Raw genomic sequence first — 19,968 nt, 5'->3', positions numbered from 1 at the left:
ACTGCATTTTAGATAATAAGGCGTGAGCCGCAATAACCAGAACCATACAACACAGTAGGATTGAAATAGTAACCAGGAGAGTAAAACATAAGAACAAAGCTATCATCGTGTCTAATAGTTTCTACTCTCCCTCTGCTTGTTCCATTTCGAGCACAGCATGTTAAGCTTCTAACTTGCCTTTCTGAATCACTGGGGAGACATCAGCCCTCATACCTGAGCAAAGGCCTGTGATCTTGGTTCAGCATCTGCAACGAGGCAGTCAGCTTCTAGTTGTGGTTCCCTGGTCGGAATCTCCCTCTTGTGTGTATTGGGACAAGGAAGTGTTTTTATAACTAACATGTCAGCGTGATCACAAAATGTCCCTACGCAGAAATGCCAAAGACTGAACTCCTACCACGTCTATCGGCAATGTACCAGACTGTATCCTTGACTGAAGCACAGAGTGAACAGGAATGTGTTATGGAGAACTCCAGTGCTGAAGTAGGCTAAACAGTGTGATATGAATATAAAACAAGACCGTAGAACTGGCTATTTGAAAAATAACAGTACGAAGCCTAATAAAAAGTATTTAGAGCAAAGTGCACAGAGGCTCTAAACTGCAAGCAAATGAATAAATATATCCAAGGCAAAGTGCACAAAGGCCTAAAGCCTGAAAGCTAATGCGCAAAGGATACGTAAAACTAACCACACTACACCCTCCCCTTGTCGGTAGCAAGTGGTTCCAATAACATAAAAGCATGCCCCAGATATAAACAATACCTAAAATATTTCGACAAGGTCAGAGGACAACAAAGTCCTAAATTTGGTAAGCATGTGACGACAAAGCCAAATTCAAAAAATGTAAATTTTCGAGAAGAAAAAAAAAAAAATCCAATCATCAGACAGAAGCAACAGAAAGCAGGAGCTCCTCCACTTCGATATATGCCAATATCGGAAGATCCACGACAAAAAGTACCATGGAGCAGGTGTGTTCCAAAGCCCCAAAACCATTCAGGGCGGCACCCCGTGCAGGGCCTATGAATGAGACAATACCATCTTCCTCCAGGAAGGGAATCTCATAAACCGCCTCACGAAGCAAACGCAACCGTAGTGCACAAGTCTGGGAATGAGCCCTAATCAGGAACATCAACAGATCAGTATCGACCACTGGAGGGCGCTGCAGGGAGAGACAGAAAGTCAGTGCATGTTCAAACGAGCACCAAAGGCATCGAAACACGGGTTGCACAAAATCCAAAACTGGTCGGAATGACAGCGACCAGTCACACTCCAATTGTCCCAGGAATGTTGCTCCAAAAGACTGCATTATGCGTTCACGACACAGTTGTGCTGACGGGAGCAGCAATATAGGATCTCGTCGTGGCGGGACAGCCATTGCGGAAGAACAGCAGCAACAACAAGACTCCAGCCAATAAAGCCAAAGTAATCGGGAAACCCCCAAAAATGCTTCAGAAAATAGAGTGTATAGCCGAAGGTATTAAACTGAATACGGAAGAGAAGGTGTGAGCAAAACCAACACCAACGGCTTTGAAAAAATTTGCAATTCCGCATTAAATATACGTCCCACAAGTTCACCAAAGTGACTCGGAAAGTTAGTATTCAAAAGGGACTGTATTTCCGCTGATGACCTTGTCACCTGAAGTGCGTAGGTCTCGCTGGCAGATGTAAGGGCCACATGCTTTTGAAACAATAAAGCCTTTAGTCGACTCAACTTGTCGAAATTCACCTTGGAAGTAGCAATATGAGGCCAGATGTCTGCCACCTCCCTAATTTGAGTGGGGGAACAACACATTCCCGCAGCACGTAACGGCCTTGGTGACAACGACCACGTAAACTATTTCAGCACGCATGCCACAGCAGCGTTCGCTGTTAAGAACAATGTAACTGCCGTTAGAAAGCACCTGGAAAGTGTTTTTAATAACCGGGACTGGAACTCCCTTCAGATAACAAGCTAAGTTAGCAATCGAAGCGTTACACGCCCCGTGCAAGGACAGCTGTTTACAAACCATGGAATGGCTGACAGAAGTTTCACATTCACTACCGCTAAGAAAAACCTTCCTCAAACCATTAATACATCTGTATAGAAAGGGAAGCTCCCACACCTCGTGTATGTAACTGTCTCCCAACCGTTCGTATCTACCCACCGGAATGTGCTTCAAACAAGAAATAAATTGCAGAGTGGAGATAGGCAAATTAATAACCCCATGAATCAACCACTCAGCTGACGGAATCCCAGCAACCGTGGAAGGCAGTTTCTCCAATTTTTCAATATTCAACATGACATACGTCGCTTCCTTCTTTGCCATTAGCTGTTGTTGACGAGTTAAATTAAAGGAGACAAAGATCTCTCTGGCATGAATGTGCTGCCACGGAACGCGACCTGCCTTCAAGGTCTGAAGAGTCCAACCCAGCTGCATGATGGACCGCGTCTGACTCTGCCCATGATATAAAGAAGACATATCTGATTTAATAATGTCTATAGCAGAGGAAACAATGCTGTCAATTGTGTAAACACGGTCAGAAAGGGTATGCATGCCATTATCCACAACAGACAAAGCCTGTATCAGGTTTTCCTGATCAATTTGCCTCAGCCGGGCCGCTGCCTCCTGTTGTGAAAGCTTCCCAATCTCATTATATACTTCGTATAAAAACCGTTTCTTCCGAGGTACCTTAGGTCCTGACAAAAAATCTTGTAAGTCAGTATCATTAGACAGTAACGTGAGATGTTATTTAACTGAATCCAGCATAGACGATCTTAACCATTGCTGACAAAGCTTTCCCACGCTGTATGTAGTTATGATATCAGCATGTTCTGGTGATATGTAGCGAGGGTCTGCCCTACTAGTCCTGAACCCCCCTGAAGAGGTGACAAAACGTTGATGACACTTATTAGTGTCTACAGGCCATAATAACCACCCGCCCGGATGTACCAATGAAGTGTTAATCGTACCATTCTGGACCCAATGTGTAAACTCATAAAACGTAGCATTAACATATCGCTGCTAATTGTTCAATTTGGAAGGGACAGGTATACTAGGCAAATTCAACTCTCTAATCGTTGCCAAGCCCAAACAGCTAGTCTGTTGTACTATGTCATTGAGGAAAATCATCTGCACAGGGATAATACATGCTCTAAACAATGTGTCCCTTCCTTGCATCTGCCAATTTTTCGTTCCCCAGACACTTTTTAAGTCAACAGTCTTAAACCAATATTCATACCCCTCAACCGAAAGTTTAGTTACAAACAAATTCGAATACAGTAATTTAGTATCGGTCAATAACATTTGCTTATTAGCATACGGAGTAACTTTAAAATAGTAAGACCTAGCATTTTGTTGATTATGCCCAGAAAAATATGCAAATTTATCATAATATGTTTTTGAACTCCCCTGTGGAGGAGTCGGGCAATGTTCCCGTTGTACATAATCAAATATGGACTTAGGGCTACTTGCTTTATGAATAAAGTGGTGTCCATAATAGTTGTAGCAAAACATGTCACCATTATTATCTCTAAACAGGTAAGCATCTTCATCGTCATAGACAGTATAATATTGCAATTCTGTCAGCATAGAATCTACTGTCTTCACATCCCAATCATCAGAAACAATGCCTGGTGTAACAATATCATTCATTGATAACTTGAGAACATACGGTATTTGAATCAATTCAGTGGGACCATACATATCAAACATTACTTTATCCCACACAATCCCATCCGGAATCGGTATCGCAGAAATGTTTACATTCGACAAATCTCTTCGAACCATATGAGACAAAAAATGTGGTTTTAACACTGTCTCCACGTGCTCAATGTCAGATCGTTCAGGAAGAAAATGACCATGTATTACTAGAAAAAAAGTAACCACAAATCCCAACCACAAAAAAAGAGTCATTACAGCCATAAAAAGCCACAAAAAGTTCCAAGGAAAAACAAAATATGTGCGTTTAAGCCAACACAGCAGCTTACGTGGACCTCGGATCGACGACAGTGAGGACGAGGATCCTGAGACAGCATCATCAGTGTCGTTGAAGCAGCCAGAGGCAGTTCTTGCAAAAGGTGCAACTGTGAACAAAGAAGCAGATGGAGGCTCCCGCCTTGGCACACTGTAAACCACATGTTCAGAAACATCAGTAGAACGTACAGCAACTTGATCAAAACATTCCAAATTAATCGCCGTCTGTGGAACAATCGCAAGATCATCTTCCACCCTCCCCAAGGTCGGAGAGGAAACAGCATTGGTGCAAATCACCTGCAGCGGGACTTCTTCCCCAGTAGTGAGAGGGATTCCGGAACTACTGGGTGTCCCTCTTGGTCTGCTGTGCAGAATCGGCCACATGTTGTAACTTGACATTATCAATGGAAACAAAGCGATGTCCTTTGGCCCCATGCAGCGGCGGTAAAATTACAGTTCTCGTGCCGCTAACCCCTAATACAGGGACTGGTGCTCGATAAGAAGGAACAAATTCTTTCTTTACTGCGACCTTTTCGTGCACTAGATCCCCAATCCTGGGTATCCAACCAGTAGGTGTTACTGGCTCATCCTTAATTCCTGAGGAGGCAGCACTCGCAGAAGAGTTATCTTCACGGAATTGTTGTAAATCCTGCAAAACAGTGACACGATCATTTATATCAAAAGGCGTATCCGCCGCCTCCACACCAGGACCATCTAGATCAGGAACATACATTCGTGTTCCGAACAGGCACTCATATGAAGTACGACCCCCCAGTGACCTTCTAGGCAAGTTATTAAGTGCTCTCTGTACTCCATACAGGTGGGCTAGCCAACCACGCCCCGTACCTATAACTCTGGTCGTTAAGGACTGCTTTAAATCATGATTTAAACGCTCCACTACAGAATTTCCCTCAGGATGAAATGGAGACGAGAATTGGAGTTGGGCCCCCAACGAAGCCATGGTGTCCCTGAATGCCTGAGAGGCAAATGCAGGGCCCTGGTCCGAATGAAAAGCCACAACTGCAAATGTATCGACAAAGATGCGCAAATCTTTAATAACAGTTCGAGGGTCAGCCGAGCATTGTGGCCAGACCCACACAAATCTGGAGCACGAATCTTCAGCAACCAAAATATATTTGTATGCACTATCTAGTGTCAGCGGACCACAATGATCCAAGTACACACACTGTAAAGGTTTATTTGAAATCAGAAGGGGCGTCTGCTGCGGGCGTCTAGCCGACGAAACTTGAATTTGTTGACAAACGTCACAACAAAGGACATACTGCTTTGCCTCCTTATAGAGACCAGGCCACCAGTAACGAGTCTGTAAAAGTGAAATCGTGGCAGCCACACCAGCATGTGCAGATGCCGCCCCCTCATGTGCTGCAGAAATTAATCGAGGTCTCTCAATTCTATTGGGCATTTCACGTACACCAATGCCTGGAATGTTAACAACAGCATTTAGCGCACTACTCAAGCAGTAACTATATTTAGAAGGAAATCCTTTAGGAAAGGGCGTGCCATCAGCCATAGCCCTTATGGCAGCCGAAATCTCTGTGTCTGGTTTGGAACTCGAACGAGTCACTGCGGCCACAGTGGCGACAGCCACTGCCGACTTCTCGGCTTCATCAGCAACGTGTATTCCAACGCGCTGGTGTCCAAATGTATGTACAACATGGACCTTAGGAAGCGTCTCTTTCAGATCCGCAACCTTACCCCACAACATTTTGTGTTTAATGGTGTTGCCTTTAGAATCTCTGAACCCATTCAACTTCCAATAGTGCAAATATTCATTGAAAGACTGAACACAGTAGTAGGAGTCACAGACCAGTAATGTTAAAGTCGCCGGATCCGCGTGTTCCAATGCTAACAATAGAGCTTTGAGCTCAGCCAGCTGTGCCGTACAATCTCCCAAGGTTTGTGTAAAAGTATGTCGGGGCAGAACACATCCCCCTCCATAGTGCCGCTCACCACCGCACATGCAGCAGAATACTGCTGTTTAGTCCCAACCGCTAGTTGCGCAGAGCCATCGGTATACATGACCACCTGATACTGGTCAATAGGCAATGTGCCAGCGAGAACTGGGTACTCCATTTCATATTGAAGAAATTCTTGAGTCTGCAGTTTAGGGTCAAATATGTAATCTACATCAGCGGCTGTCAAAGACGTAGCCCACTGTATCCATCGCGGGTGTAAAGCTTTCGAATTAGGAACACTCGCTTTTGTAACAGCCTCTAAGGCTGGAATCAGGGAAACGACAATAATGCGTTGTCCCTGGGCAAGCGGTCTTTCTTTAATCACAGCCATCTGTACTGCAGTGAGTATTTTCTCAGTTTGTGCAAATCGTTGTTCTGCAGCAGAATACAAGTGGGACTTGTATGCAATCGGGACTGTCTCACCCTCATTAAGGTGACATATGTAAACCCAACAGCCCCAGGTATCACCCTGATGACCAAATGCCTTTTATTGTCCTGTGTGTGTAAATGTTGAACTGCTAAGAGATCAGTTTGCAAATCTCGAAGAATATGTGTATGCTCAATCGTCCAAAATCTACTAGAAAAATTCGGGCGAATCAACTCGTATAATGGTTTAATACGCGTAGCATAATCAGGAATGTAAGTTCTGCCAAAATGCAGAACCCCTAATAATGACCGGAGCTTCCGAACCGTATTAGGAGGCTGCAATTGAGCACATTTCTCCAAAAAATATGGCGCTAAGCTCTTGCCCTCACTCGACAATTCATATCCCAGGAAAATGACGCTGAGGAAGGCAATCTTTGATTTCTTAAAATTAAACTTATAGCCAATTTCAGCAAACCCCACAACAATGCGTGCTACACGCCTTAGATGTTGCAGAATCTCATCATCCGTCAAATATATATCATCAACATATGATAACGCTTCAGGGTCTAACTCGTGCAGAATTTCAGTAACACGAACCGAAAATAGTCCCGGGCTATTCTTATACCCCTGAGGCAAACGCACTGAAACTGGTATAGTCCCGACTTTCAGGCTCTATATTTTGGCAGAAAAATCCATTCGAGATATCTAATGTTGTTTTGTATTTTTTACGCACAATATTATTCATAAGCGCTGCACTATGTGAATTCTGTATTGCATATGTGCGTGTATGTCCATTTAAATGTCTGTAATCCACCACTATCCTATATGAATGGTCCGGTTTAGCAACTGGAAATAAGGGATTATTCATCGGTGAGACACAGGGTTCAATTACACCCTGGTACTCCAATTGTGTACGAATTTTCCTAACCGATGCCCTTGCCTCAAATTTGATAGGATACTGCGGCTGTGGCTGAGGTTCGCCTTTTATTGGAATTACATGATAAGGTGATTGTCTATCCCACCCCACGTTATTTCTATATATGGCGGGGGCCTGTGCTAGAGTCCATGTTTCACTATAGGACTCTGCTAGTTCCCTCGGAACAAGTGGTGAGAAGGAAGGTGTAATAACCTCCTCCCCAACCAGACAGTCACGAACAAACTCAGGTGGCCAATCCTGTTCGGCCAGCAGAACATCATATGATTTTACCACATGGTCCCAAAAGATGGCGTGTACAATGCGGTCAATGTCCCCTTCTAATCGCAGAGTCACTTTATATACTCTAACAGGATCAGAGACTCGCATATCCGCCGTTTCGACTTGTATGAAGTCATCAGTTGCTTTCACCTCCAGATGCTCTCAAAGACTCCGGCGAACTATTGTGACCTCTGCCACGCTGGCTAACAGTGCCAACGCCCATGTATTGTTCGTTAAGTGAACTCTCTTCTTGAGCGGCATGTCTAACTAAGACTGCTGCCACTTTTTTCTTTTTAAATTGTTGTTTATGTTGCAGTGGTTTCTCTTCTTGTTTAACAGAAACCTCTGCTGAGCGTTGTGAGTCCTGTCTCAGTTTCACGTACTCAGCTCTGCGCTCAGACCGCCCACCTCTCTCACTTCTCTTGTCCGAGGAGTCCTGAAAGGAACGAGATTGGCGTGTATCAGTATATTGATATCTATCAGGCGTCTTCAAATTATCCCTATTCCTGAGATTATACCTATTCTGCGGGGTCTCCGGTTGCGGAGACTGTCCCCCATCTTTCTTAGGTGTTTGCGGTTTCTTATCCCAGCGCTTTTTAGAACCCTCAGGTTGCTGTTGTTTAGCATTATCTTTATTATTTTTACCCTGTAATTGGGGTTTTTGCGGTCTAGCCCCTAGGCTATCGCGACCAATACTGGAATATGTTTCTGCTATTATTCTCGGGAGTTCCTGTTCCTGATTAATCTGTGGAATGTCCCGAAGATGCATTCGCACTGCTAGTGCTACTGCCTCTCTCTTGAGATTACTCAAAATAATAGAAGAAACCGCAGCAAAATTGCCCATCAACTGCATGCCCAAATCTAAGGCAGGGGCAGCCCCATATTCATCTTGAATTTGTTTAAGTACCTCCGGTAAATTAGATAATGTCGGTGTACCGTGTGCCGTAGTGTAGAGCGCGGCAAACACCGTGCCCCAGGTATTACAATGATCCACAGTAGGAACCATCCCATACGGCAAACACATCGTCAAAATTCTATGTTTATCCTGAGGTCCCGTATGGGGAAATACTGCTTCCAGCGTATTGATTTTTTGCACCAGCCAAGATGGAGTTTCCTCACGTTTAGCCGGTACTTTACCCATAACTGAGTGTACAGTGGCCGGATTTATACCCGGAACCACTGCTTGTGGGTGCGCCAGAGCAGCACGCGCTGCATTAGTATTTAATGCCTGCATTACAAACTGAACCAGTCTTCTGTATGTAGTTGCTAAGTCTATATATAAACGACGCACGTCAGACACTGCCAAATTAGCAACCGCAGGATATGGTGTGTAAGTAGCCAATAAAGGCCAGGTCGGACCATCATTACTCAGTGGACCTAACCTTACTTGTGCTACTGTGTGTGGGAGGGCGCCATCAAGCCAATTATGGTGTTCTTGATAAGATAAAGGTATCTCTAAATATGCATAAGCCCTGCATTGTCCAGGGGCATTCGCAACAGTGTATTCGTGAAAAGTGTTTGTACCACCATCAACTGCTGGAAATACGACCCAAGAATAAAAAAGTTCTGTTCTATATGCTGCATGGGCATCCACCACAAAAGTGACTGGACCCCCCTGGACCGTCAGTCCATGTGCTATCAGAAGTCCTGTGAGCGGGTATCGCATATTAAGCGCCACTTGCACCACTACCGGATTCGCCATCTAGAGAAAAACAGCACCTGGGTAGAGAAGGCACATCAATAACGGGGTTTTTCCTTTCAAACTTCAAGCTTGAACAACCAACCACTAAGTAATAGGATGCCTATCCCGTGGTGGCGGAAATCCTCAGCCCCACAGACGTCTCCGCTTACAGAACCGAGGAGTCAATATATATATGAGACCGAGAGAGTCAGCCGGACCTAAAAATTAGAGCCAGACCAATCGTTGGCGGCGCCATGTCGCGTGGGCTCTCATTATCCTAAATGAGACTACTGGATTTCTAGGCAGCAGGATCGATAACGGTGTGGGGGACTGAGTCTGACCCACGTGTAAGGAACTCTGTCACCCTAAATCCGTTTTTTGCTCCGGCTAACTAGCAGTGCCTCATTTCTCCCACGGGGAGATGATTGGGCAGCCAAGCACATGACATCTTTGGAACTTCTCAGGGAAGTCGTGGTCACTCAGATCCAAACCAACTCTCTCATTTACAGTATGATCTCATATACAAATGACAAAGGCAGTATAAGTTTTATATAATGTTTTAATAAAACAACTGCATTTTAGATAATAAGGTATGAGCCGCAATACCCAGAACCATACAACACAGTAGCATTGAAATAGTAACCAGGAGAGTAAAACATAAGAACAAAGCTATCATTGTGTCTAATAGTTTCTACTCTCCCTCAGCTTGTTCTATTTCGAGCACAGCATGTTAAGCTTTTAACTTGCCTTTCTGAATCCCTGGGGAGACATCAGCCCTCATACCTGAGCAAAGGCCTGTGATCTTGGTTCAGCATCTGCAACGAGGCAGTTAGCGTCTAGTTGTGGTTCCCTGGTCGGAATCTCCCTCTTGTGTGTATTGGGACAAGGAAGTGTTTTTATAACTAACATGTCAGCGTGATCACAAAATGTCCCTACGCAGAAATGCCAAAGACTAAACTCCTACCACGTCTATCGGCAATGTACCAGACTGTATCCTTGACTGAAGCACAGAGTGAACAGGAATGTGTTATGGAGAACTCCAGTGCTGAAGTAGGCTAAACAGTGTGAGATGAATATAAAACAAGACCGTAGAACTGGCTATTTGAAAAATAACAGTACGAAGCCTAATAAAAAGTATTTAGAGCAAAGTGCACAGAGGCTCTAAGCTGCAAGCAAATGAATAAATATATCCAAGGCAAAGTGCACAAAGGCCTAAAGCCTGAAAGCTAATGCGCAAAGGATACGTAAAACTAACCACACTACAATGTCTTTTAACATATCACAAGTCATTTAATATGGGAGGTCATAAGCAGTTAATGATGGGGGTGCAAGTTACAGTTAGTTCTCTAAACTGTAACTGGTGAATTTTAGTGGTTTCTTGGCTTTAAAACAATTAGTTCTTCCAGTGAATAAATGCAAATGAATATATGTGTGTGTATAAATATACATACACAGATATACATTCACTGAATAGAAAATGGTATTTGCCTTCTGTAACAATATTTCCAGCGACTACATCATCTTGCAGATTCCTCACTTTATGAATATTTTTTGTGAGCAAGACTGGTTCTGGGATATTTTTTCTCCAGCACCAGCTCTCCAGTGTATTCAAGGGGCCCCATGTGGCTTTTGCTGCGACTCCACCAGCAAGATATGAGATTATCAGAGTATAGTAAGCATCTATTGGTGTACTGGCATCAGTGCCAGGTAGTTTCCATGCTTCGTCAAAGTTGGTGGAGAGAAACCAAGTCAGCATCAATGATAGTAAAAAGTACAGCACACATAGAGGGTCATTCTGACCCTGGCGGCCGGTGGCCGCCAGGGCCAACGACCACGGGAGCACCGCCAACAGGCTGGCGGTGCTCCAACGAGCATTCTGACCGCGGCGGTTCAGCCGCGGTCAGAAGCGGAAAGTCAGCAGTCTCCCGCCAACTTTCCGCTGCTCGTGTGAATCCTCCATGGCTGCGGAGCGCGCTCCGCAGCCATGAGGATTCCGACCCCCCCTACCGCCATCCTGTTCATGGCGGGAAAGCCGCCATGAACAGGATGGCAGTAGGGGGGGTCGCGGGGCCCCTGGGGGCCCCTGCCGTGCCCATGCCAATGGCATGGGCACGGCAGGGGCCCCCGTAAGAGGGCCCCGCAAAGTATTTCAGTGTCTGCCTTGCAGACACTGAAATACGCGACGGGTGCCACTGCACCCGTCGCACCTTCCCACTCCGCCGGCTCGATTACGAGCCGGCATCCTCGTGGGAAGGTCGTTTTCCCCTGGGCTGGCGGGCGGTTTTTCAGCAACCGCCCGCCAGCCCAGGGGAAAACTTGTAATACCCGCCGCGGTCTTTTGACCGCGGCGCGGTATTTCGGAGGGGGGAATTCTGGCGGGCGGCCTCCGCCGCCCGCCAACATTGGAATGAGGGCCATAATGTCTCCACACCTTGCTCTTGTAATAATTAAAAGAACTAAATCAAAGGGGAAGTCGGAGGGAGTGAAAAATGAGCAGGTTCTGTATCCACCAGAAACATTGTTATCAAAGTTAAGTAACTTTTTTCAGATGGATACATCTTCCCATACATCCCTCAACTATCAATGAGACCCAAAGCAATACCCTCCAGAAGATAGAATTCTGATGTGCCAATTATCCAATCAGGGTATTCAACATAGTCAAGGCAAAGTACACTTGAGCTCTCTGAGCTATGAGGCATCAGTGCTTGGTAAAAGTGTACAATGTGGAAAACATGGTCAGGGCCAGATGTCAACTGATGGGATGCATTTGGATAGAGCAGAAGAAGCTGTTACGGTTCTAAACAAATGGCGAAAAATGCAGTTTGGAGGGTCTTTCTGGGATAAGGCATAACAGAACTAGATACAGAGCATGACCCAATTCAAATGGTGCGTTTGGTCAACACCTTTCTTTTTCTGTCCTAAGCAAAGCTCATAAAGAGCTGACCATCCACTTGACTGTCAAGTGCTGTTGATGTAATGAAAGCTAGCTGGTCAAGGCTATGCAGGGACTGCACTTTAGGGGGCTGTTAGGGAGGGAAAAAAGATGGGAGAGTGATGAACTCACCCACTAAATACCAGATACTACTTTGGTAAGAAAGAATGGACAGGTGCAAAGAACTAATTTAACCAATAAGTACAGTGAATGGTGGTCGAACCGGAAGTACCTGACACTAAGGGTTGAAGTCATTGCAGATAATAAGAGAGTTTTCAGAGAAAGGTGACAGACCAGGACACTGGCATTCAGCTTGAAAGGAGATACCATTAGAAAATCAGCACAAGATTCAGATCCCACTGAAAAACAATAAACAGTGAGTCTCTCCACAGTGATCACTCATATCAGCACATAGAACTCGTTTGGAATGCTCCATGCCTTCTTCCAGCTATAAAGGAACTAGGAACAATAACATCTATCAACCTAAACCGCCTAATCTGGTCGGAGTCCTCATTACCAAGGCTGTTTAAAAACATAAAATCTTTGCGTCAATCGGCAATATGCCAGGATCTATCAACAGTGGAAGCGTGGGCCAGCTTTCTACGGTCAGTACCCTCGTGTGGCTTCGCCAGGCGTCAATCGCCATATAATAATCAGGCAAGGTCTTCAAACCTACCAGTAAAAATGTTAGAACTAAGGAAGTAATTGAGGCACAACCTTAGACTAATAAAAGATAGATCTCCCACAGAAACCCAGTGCGCCCAAATAAAAACCCTACAAATAAAATTACAAGAATCAGGTATGGCAAATGCGAACCAAAAAGGAGGACGGCATCTGGCTCAAATTACTTCATAATTCAAGGAAGGCCAATTCAAGGGCATTTTGGACAACAGTGAATGGAATCGGCCGTCGGGTAAGAACAATAAACTGCACATCAGTCCCAGAAGGAAAATGAGTGGATTACTTTGCCAACATTTTCCTTAAACCACCCTCATCTGAAGCAAATCAGCATCTGAAGGAGTCAATAAAACTCACAGACGTCAGTCAGAGAGGGACAGGGTTCAGTGCCAAGAACGTCACCCTAGCCATCAGGAGGGGTCACAGGGACGGGCCCCAGGTCCTAATGGTCTTCCGCAAGCTGTCTTTAAGGCTGATCTTGAGTATTGGTCAACTACACTTTCAATCCTGTATACTGAAGTTGAGTGTAACACAATCATTCCAGAAAGTTGTAGAGGAGCCATCACTAATCCAATATACAAAGGGGGTTGTAGAGCAAACCCAGCCAGTTACAGACTGATAGCGCTAATTGACAGCGAGGGCAAATATTTTGCCACCTTAGTCCTGGCCAACCTGCTCAATTGGTAAACTCAAATAACCTGGTTCCTCTTAATCAAACTGGTTTTCGGAAGGGATATGGTACAGTGATTAACTTTCTTACACTAGAAGACATCGCCAACCGAGCAAAATGCTCAAAGAAAAAACTATATTTATGTTCTGTGGACCTCAAAAGTGCTTTTGATCGAGTGGATAGAGCACTTCTCTGGAGCAAGTTGCGAAGATGGGGCCTGCAAGAGCAAACTCTTAGATGCATAGAAATGCTATACAACAAAACTTGGGTGCAGGTCAAGGTAGCAGATGGCTCAAAAATTTCTAGGAGGATACCGACAAATATAGGACTAAAACAGGGCTGGGTTTTGGCCCCGCACCTTTTCAACCTTTTCACTGCTGATCTTTCCTTGAAGATGGAAGCAACCAACTCACACTCTCCAAGGATGGGAAGTCTGTCCCTATCACACCTTTCATACGCTGACGATATCGTTCTGCTAAGCCACACGAAAATAGGGCTGCAGCGGTTGGTCAGTACCTTAGGTGAATATGCAATGACAAACAAATTAGAAGTTAACACCTCAAAGACCAAAACCATGTCCATGGGATGTCCTCTGAATCTAGCAAATAATATAAAGTTGAACGGCATTACTCCGCCAATCTCGCGCCGCAGAAGCACTACATTGCACAGAAGTGCAAAGCTTTAACGTTTGCTTTCTGTACCCTAGCAAAAAGATTAAAAGGCCCATCTTATAAGCCGGTACTGTGTGTTATGTCGGCCAAATTCCTCCCAGCCACTACATATGGAAGCGCAGCTCTACATGGGAAAGACGCCCTGCTACTGGACCAGCAACAAATGAAAACCTACAAGCAGGTTTTTAAACTTCCTCGCTCCGCTTCTCCTGCACAGGTCAGGTTAGAATTTGGCCTTATACAACAGCAGTTGGGCAGGAAAACGCACACAATAAAGTCCTGGTACAAAATAAGTAAAAACACTACTAGCCCCCTAGTCGTGGGTTATGGTATTCATTGAGCAACAATTCAAAATCAGTATACAATAGGTATCTGTATAATTCTCTGCAAGAGACAGAAATGATGCACCTGTGGGACTCCAACATCTCATATCCACTGTTGTGTCGAGCGCTAAAAAAGGAAATAGGATTGCAGTCCTTTCTAGCTGCCAAATCTAAATTTGCACAACGCTCGCACGCCTGGCTTCTTATGCACACTTATACCACCTTGCCGCCATCACAATGTCTGATCTCAACTTTCGCACTACATATCAAGCGTTGTTTGCTGGCTCTTCGTCTAGGAGCTCTATCATCTAGAGCAGACCAACTGTCTTGGAAGAATGGAGGAAAATCTTTCTGTAGGTTATGTAAAGGCCCCAAGGAAGACATGGTCCAACTGATTTGTATTTGCCCGGCCTTAAAAGAAGCACGACGACAACTGTTAAAACCATTTTTTGAGAGGAATGGGACTCGTTCTTGTCGGCCAGCAGTGATGTCAATGTTTGACCCTCACGATCCGCAATCAATCTGCAGATTCATCAAATTTTTTACTGTCCACACCACAAACGTAAACTTGCTATTTAGGACACACCTTAGCTGACAGTTGGCTCACTTTTAAGCTTTCAGTTATTTTATTAGTCACGTATCAAAGTTTTGACAATGGTATAGCACGTGGAAGGACATATTTTAAGATAACTCAGTTAATAAGGTAAAAGAGGCGCACTTCTAACCTGGTAGAGAAGCCTGCAGGCGTAACAGCAGGTCCATGGGCTGTACACATTGAGTTAGTATGTAACATCAACCGCACCACGGTCATTAAGTGTTTGCAAAGTTAGTTTAATGGTCAGTCCAGTCCCTCGACTGCTTTATAATAGTAAGTTATCAAAAAAATCCGGCACATCGCACTTTAATTGTATATATATGGTAATAGATTCATGTATGAAAGGTTTTTTTTTTATTATTTCAAAGATCATACAGAATCCTCTCTTTTAGTTTGTCCTTCTTTTTACAGAATTTTATATATTGTATACAATGAGTTGATTGTTATGGTTTTTATTAACTAAACAATAAAGATTACTACTACTACTAATAAACAGTGAGTCAGTTGTGTCCAGCCCACAGCACATGGCCTACTTAGCTGCGTCCCATCCATCAGCAATAGCTTGGAAGAGTATGTCTCAGTCCTCCTCTGAGACCATAGGCAGCACCTGTGCAACTGAGACCCAGAATGAGTGGGTGTATTGGCCCAAAAGGCATGTGGGGCTCCCCTGGCGTGGGGCAAATGCGGTGTTAAGTTTTTCTATTCACAGGAGCCCTTGTGAAGAGTTAGGACCATGCCCCATGTAGGATATCCGTGAGTGCTTCATTGAAAGGGAGACGTGATTCGGAATGGGTGACTCCCGGCTGAAGCACGGCTATCGAGACTTTTGTCTTAACAGCCACGGATGAAAGCTAAATCCAGGACCTTAACCACCTTCCTCATTACCATTACAAATGAGACTCCCTCCTTCATAGCCACTGTTGCGGGAGAGACCAGTATCTGGCTTGGATCCAGTCCACTTGCATCCACCTAATCCTCACACCAGTTGTCCTCATTGGCGTCTAGGGGCTGGTATTCATTAGGGTCCAGTGGCCCCTCCAATCTGCACCAAGTTCTAGGCCAAATGACTGGGGCTCAGGCTCTATCATGGATGGAATGCCTCCAGTCAGCACCAGAGTAGAACAATGCCCATCCTGATCTATGTTGGAGTCAGAGAGAAAAATGGGGGCATCAGCAGTGTGACCAGTGCCAGGAAGGTTGAGGTGGATTGACCAGCGTCAGTACGGATTTGTCCATGGATTCAAGGGCTCGACTAGCGTTGGGGCGAACCTGCAGGTGGAAAACCAGTAGGGGACTGTCCCAGCCCCGGGGGTTCCAAGAGCATGCCAGCAGCAACGAGCAACCCAAGAATGAGGTGCATGGCCTGATAAAACTCACACAGTTTGGTGGAGTCAATCTGGCTCCAGGAAACTTGGGGAGGAGTAGAGATGGAGCTAGCTCAACCGTGGAGCCAGGCCTTGCTGCAGACATTCCCTTGTCTCATCTAATGACAGCGCCAGAAGGGGAGAAGTCGAAGCTCTCTTCGGCTTCTGGTTCTTTTGGTGGGACTTATTTGAGGGTCTGGAGACTTTGACTGCAACAATGATTGATATCTCCACGACGGATCTTGGGACCTTCTTCTAGACCTGGATTGACAGTTATTGTGTCGCACGTCGAGGAGGTTGAGGGATTGCTCTCTCAAGGCCTTTGAGTACATGGCGCAAAAATCAACACAAGTCTTGACATTGTGGTCATGCTTTAGGTACCAGATGCAGACAAGGTGTGGGTCCACCACCGACAGTTGCTGGTGTCAGTTACTACAGAGCTTAAAACTAAGCCTTTGTCGTGGACATCTCTGCCACACCAGGAGACAATGTTTCAAAAAAGCTTTGAAAAAAGCTCAAAAAAAGTTAGTCAAAAAGTGACTGGGGTATCTGTGCTGAGTGTTGAGGAAAGAAAAGTACTGACTTCAGCGTGTTGGCGCCTATATAGGCATAGTGCACATCACTTCCTGCGTGGTCATCAACGCCACATGAAGCTGAAGGACGCCAGCTGCTCACAGGGGTACTGCTCACGAAAAAAGTTCCAGATCCAGTCTGACACTTGGGAAAAATTCTAAGTTAAGGACTCTGCGGCTAGAAGTCTCTATCAGATAGTAACTCACTGTAGACACCTCTAGGTCCTGCTGGGCAAGGAAAAGTGCAAATCTTAAAACATTGGAAATGGATATTGAAAAAAGTTCAAGCCTTCCAACTGGCACGTAAAAGATCTGCCCCAGCGTCTTGATAAATGCATGTTTCCGTGGTTTCCTGGCCCCCATGATGAGGTCATTTACTTGAGGTGGCAGACAAAAGGATTCTAGTTGGCATTGCTCAACCTCCATGCATACAGCCATAGCATCTGAGGCTTCGGGTAGAAGACATGACTATCCTTACGCAAGAACAGGTCAACACCACGTGGAACATGAAGAGGAGGTCGCACACCAAGCGCCAGCAGATAGGCATATCAGATCCCCCTTTGCCCAGTCTAGGGTGATCAGAATCACCTGCGCCTCACATTCCCATACCTTCTAAAGACCTTCAGCAGAAGCTGAATTGGTGGAAATGCATTTAGAAGACCCTGTGACAAATTGAATCCTCCAGGGTACGACATTGCACAAAACTGAGAACGCGCTTTTATGGGATGTGTCCAGGAAGACCCATAGATGGAATCCCCATTCTGGAAAAGAACATAGTCATCACACTGTGTGCAAATCCAGCAGGAAAAGAGATTTATTGGCAATATTTTCTAGCAACTACATGCAGGCATTGTTCTAGTAAATAAAACTGTGACCCCTTTCAATGACTGGTGCAGTGCAGTTTGGCTTTCTACCATTGCCCCATTCAGTTCCTTTGAGGTTTCTCACAAGGAGCCATGGAAAGGGAGCAGCAGCAAAGAGGCCAGATCTATAGTGGGATCCAATGTTGAGATGCTAGTTGTTTACTTCGGCCTGAGTTGGTAACGATGAGTGGTGGTGGGGACATTGCTAAACAAATGCGAGGAAGCAGGATAGTGGAGCTGGTTCCACTCAGGAAGCGATGGGATAGGCTGGCCTTGGATGGCCAGTCCTGTGTGAGGAGAAGATGTACAGCCGGGAAAAGTTCCAGCAAAAAAACCCAGACTGGTGGTTGATACTAGTCCAGAGATGGGCAATGGTGGCAAACTTCTGATGGTGGTGCTGCATGCTTGCACTGAGAATAGTGGCTACACACTGGCAACCTGCAACATTTCACAGCTGTGTTGATGATAATAAGCACATGAAACAGTCCCCTTCACTGGAACTGCAAGGAGGACTTCCTCTGGTGCACTTTGACAAAAAACTGAGGCACCAGGCTGGAGAGAGTGGCAAACTTTGGATGGGCAGTCAGATACAGCAGCCTGAACATGAGAATGGAAACTGTAGTGACAGCAAAAACATTGTTGGCAGTACTGGAGAACTGCACCATCATTCAGTTGCAAGACTAACTGAGAAGCAGGAATATGTGGATTTGAAGGCAACATAATATGGTGTCCCATAACTATCCTTTTGGAGGGTCAGTTTGGTCTTTTGGGATGGACTGTCCCTAAATGATAACAAAGCCAAGGGGAAGGCATTAGGTCATTTGTGTTGGGCTACTGAAAATATTTTAACTATATGTGTTCTTAACCATGCTATTATTGCACTCACCTTCCCCTTCTCTACTGGGGTGATCGGCATAGTGGAACTGTTGATTGATCTCTAAAACCTTTGTAGATGCCCTGAACCACTGCTGATGTGAAGTGTGTCTGCCGTCACTAGAAAGCCTCTGTGGAATATAGAACTGTGATACCTTCTACCTGAGTAAGAGCTTAACCACCATTATAGTACCTGCTCTTGCTCATAGATATGATTTAACATACCAAGAAAGCATAGAGACAAATACAAGCCCAAAAGAATAGAAAGCACATTTGGGTGTTTGTATGAAGTCCATTAGCACCCCAACGCGTGGATGGCCAATGGTGGTGGTCTTGATTCCATTACCAATGCTATGAGACTGGCTTAGGGCACAGGAGTGACAACAGTACAGAGTGACAGAAGGAAAAAAGAACACATACCAGTGGGTTGCTGCAGTATGAATGTTACTACCCATTCCAGTATGGGTAGCTCAAACCCAAGGTTGGGGAGCAGAAAGTTTGGCGTGACTATGTGCCCTCTGCTGACTTTTCATATTCTTTCCTGATCTCTTGTGCAATTCTGCTTGTATAGTATTGTTTTATGACTTATGAGGCTTGCTTGTGTACAGATCATTTAAATAAATAGAGAGGGGCTTCATTGTTTAGCCGTGTCATTAGCAGTGTGGTCATCAATGTTATTTCCATACACACTTCATCCTGAAAAGGTTGGTGGGAAGCACATTTAACAACTACAATTTTGAGCAGCAAAAGCAAGGCACTCAACATTTTATTTACATAGAGCCCATTTCGATTGGGGTTCCACCAGCAGATACAAAACCTATCACATTTAGAGAAGCTCTAAACCATGCATGACTCTGAATGCAAACTTTGAGTCTGTGAATACAGTTACAATTCTTTGTTCAGCAATGATAAAAGCTCTTTTAAGTGCAACCAGCTCAGCAGCCTGGGCACATATCACACTGGGCTAACAGCAGCTCTCAATAACCTGGCTTATAGTACAATGGGAAATCCAGCAACAAGCTCATCCTGATCATTCTAAGACATACAAGACAATTGTGGGGTTCTCCCTCCTCACTGGTGGGCATTAGAGATGCAGTGTTTAGAGCAGGACTGAGAATCAATGTAATATGAGAGGCAGATAGCAAAAGGATCTTGTATTGGTACAATCTAGTAGGGGAAAGTGTAATGATATGAGTATTTGACCACTGACTCCATCTTGACCAATTATTCCATTTTGTGTTTAGCTTCAGGTACCGTCA

Source organism: Pleurodeles waltl, chromosome 6 (assembly GCF_031143425.1).
Source record: "Pleurodeles waltl isolate 20211129_DDA chromosome 6, aPleWal1.hap1.20221129, whole genome shotgun sequence".
In the NCBI taxonomy this organism is placed as follows: domain Eukaryota; kingdom Metazoa; phylum Chordata; class Amphibia; order Caudata; family Salamandridae; genus Pleurodeles; species Pleurodeles waltl.
This window is presented reverse-complemented; position numbering follows the sequence as displayed.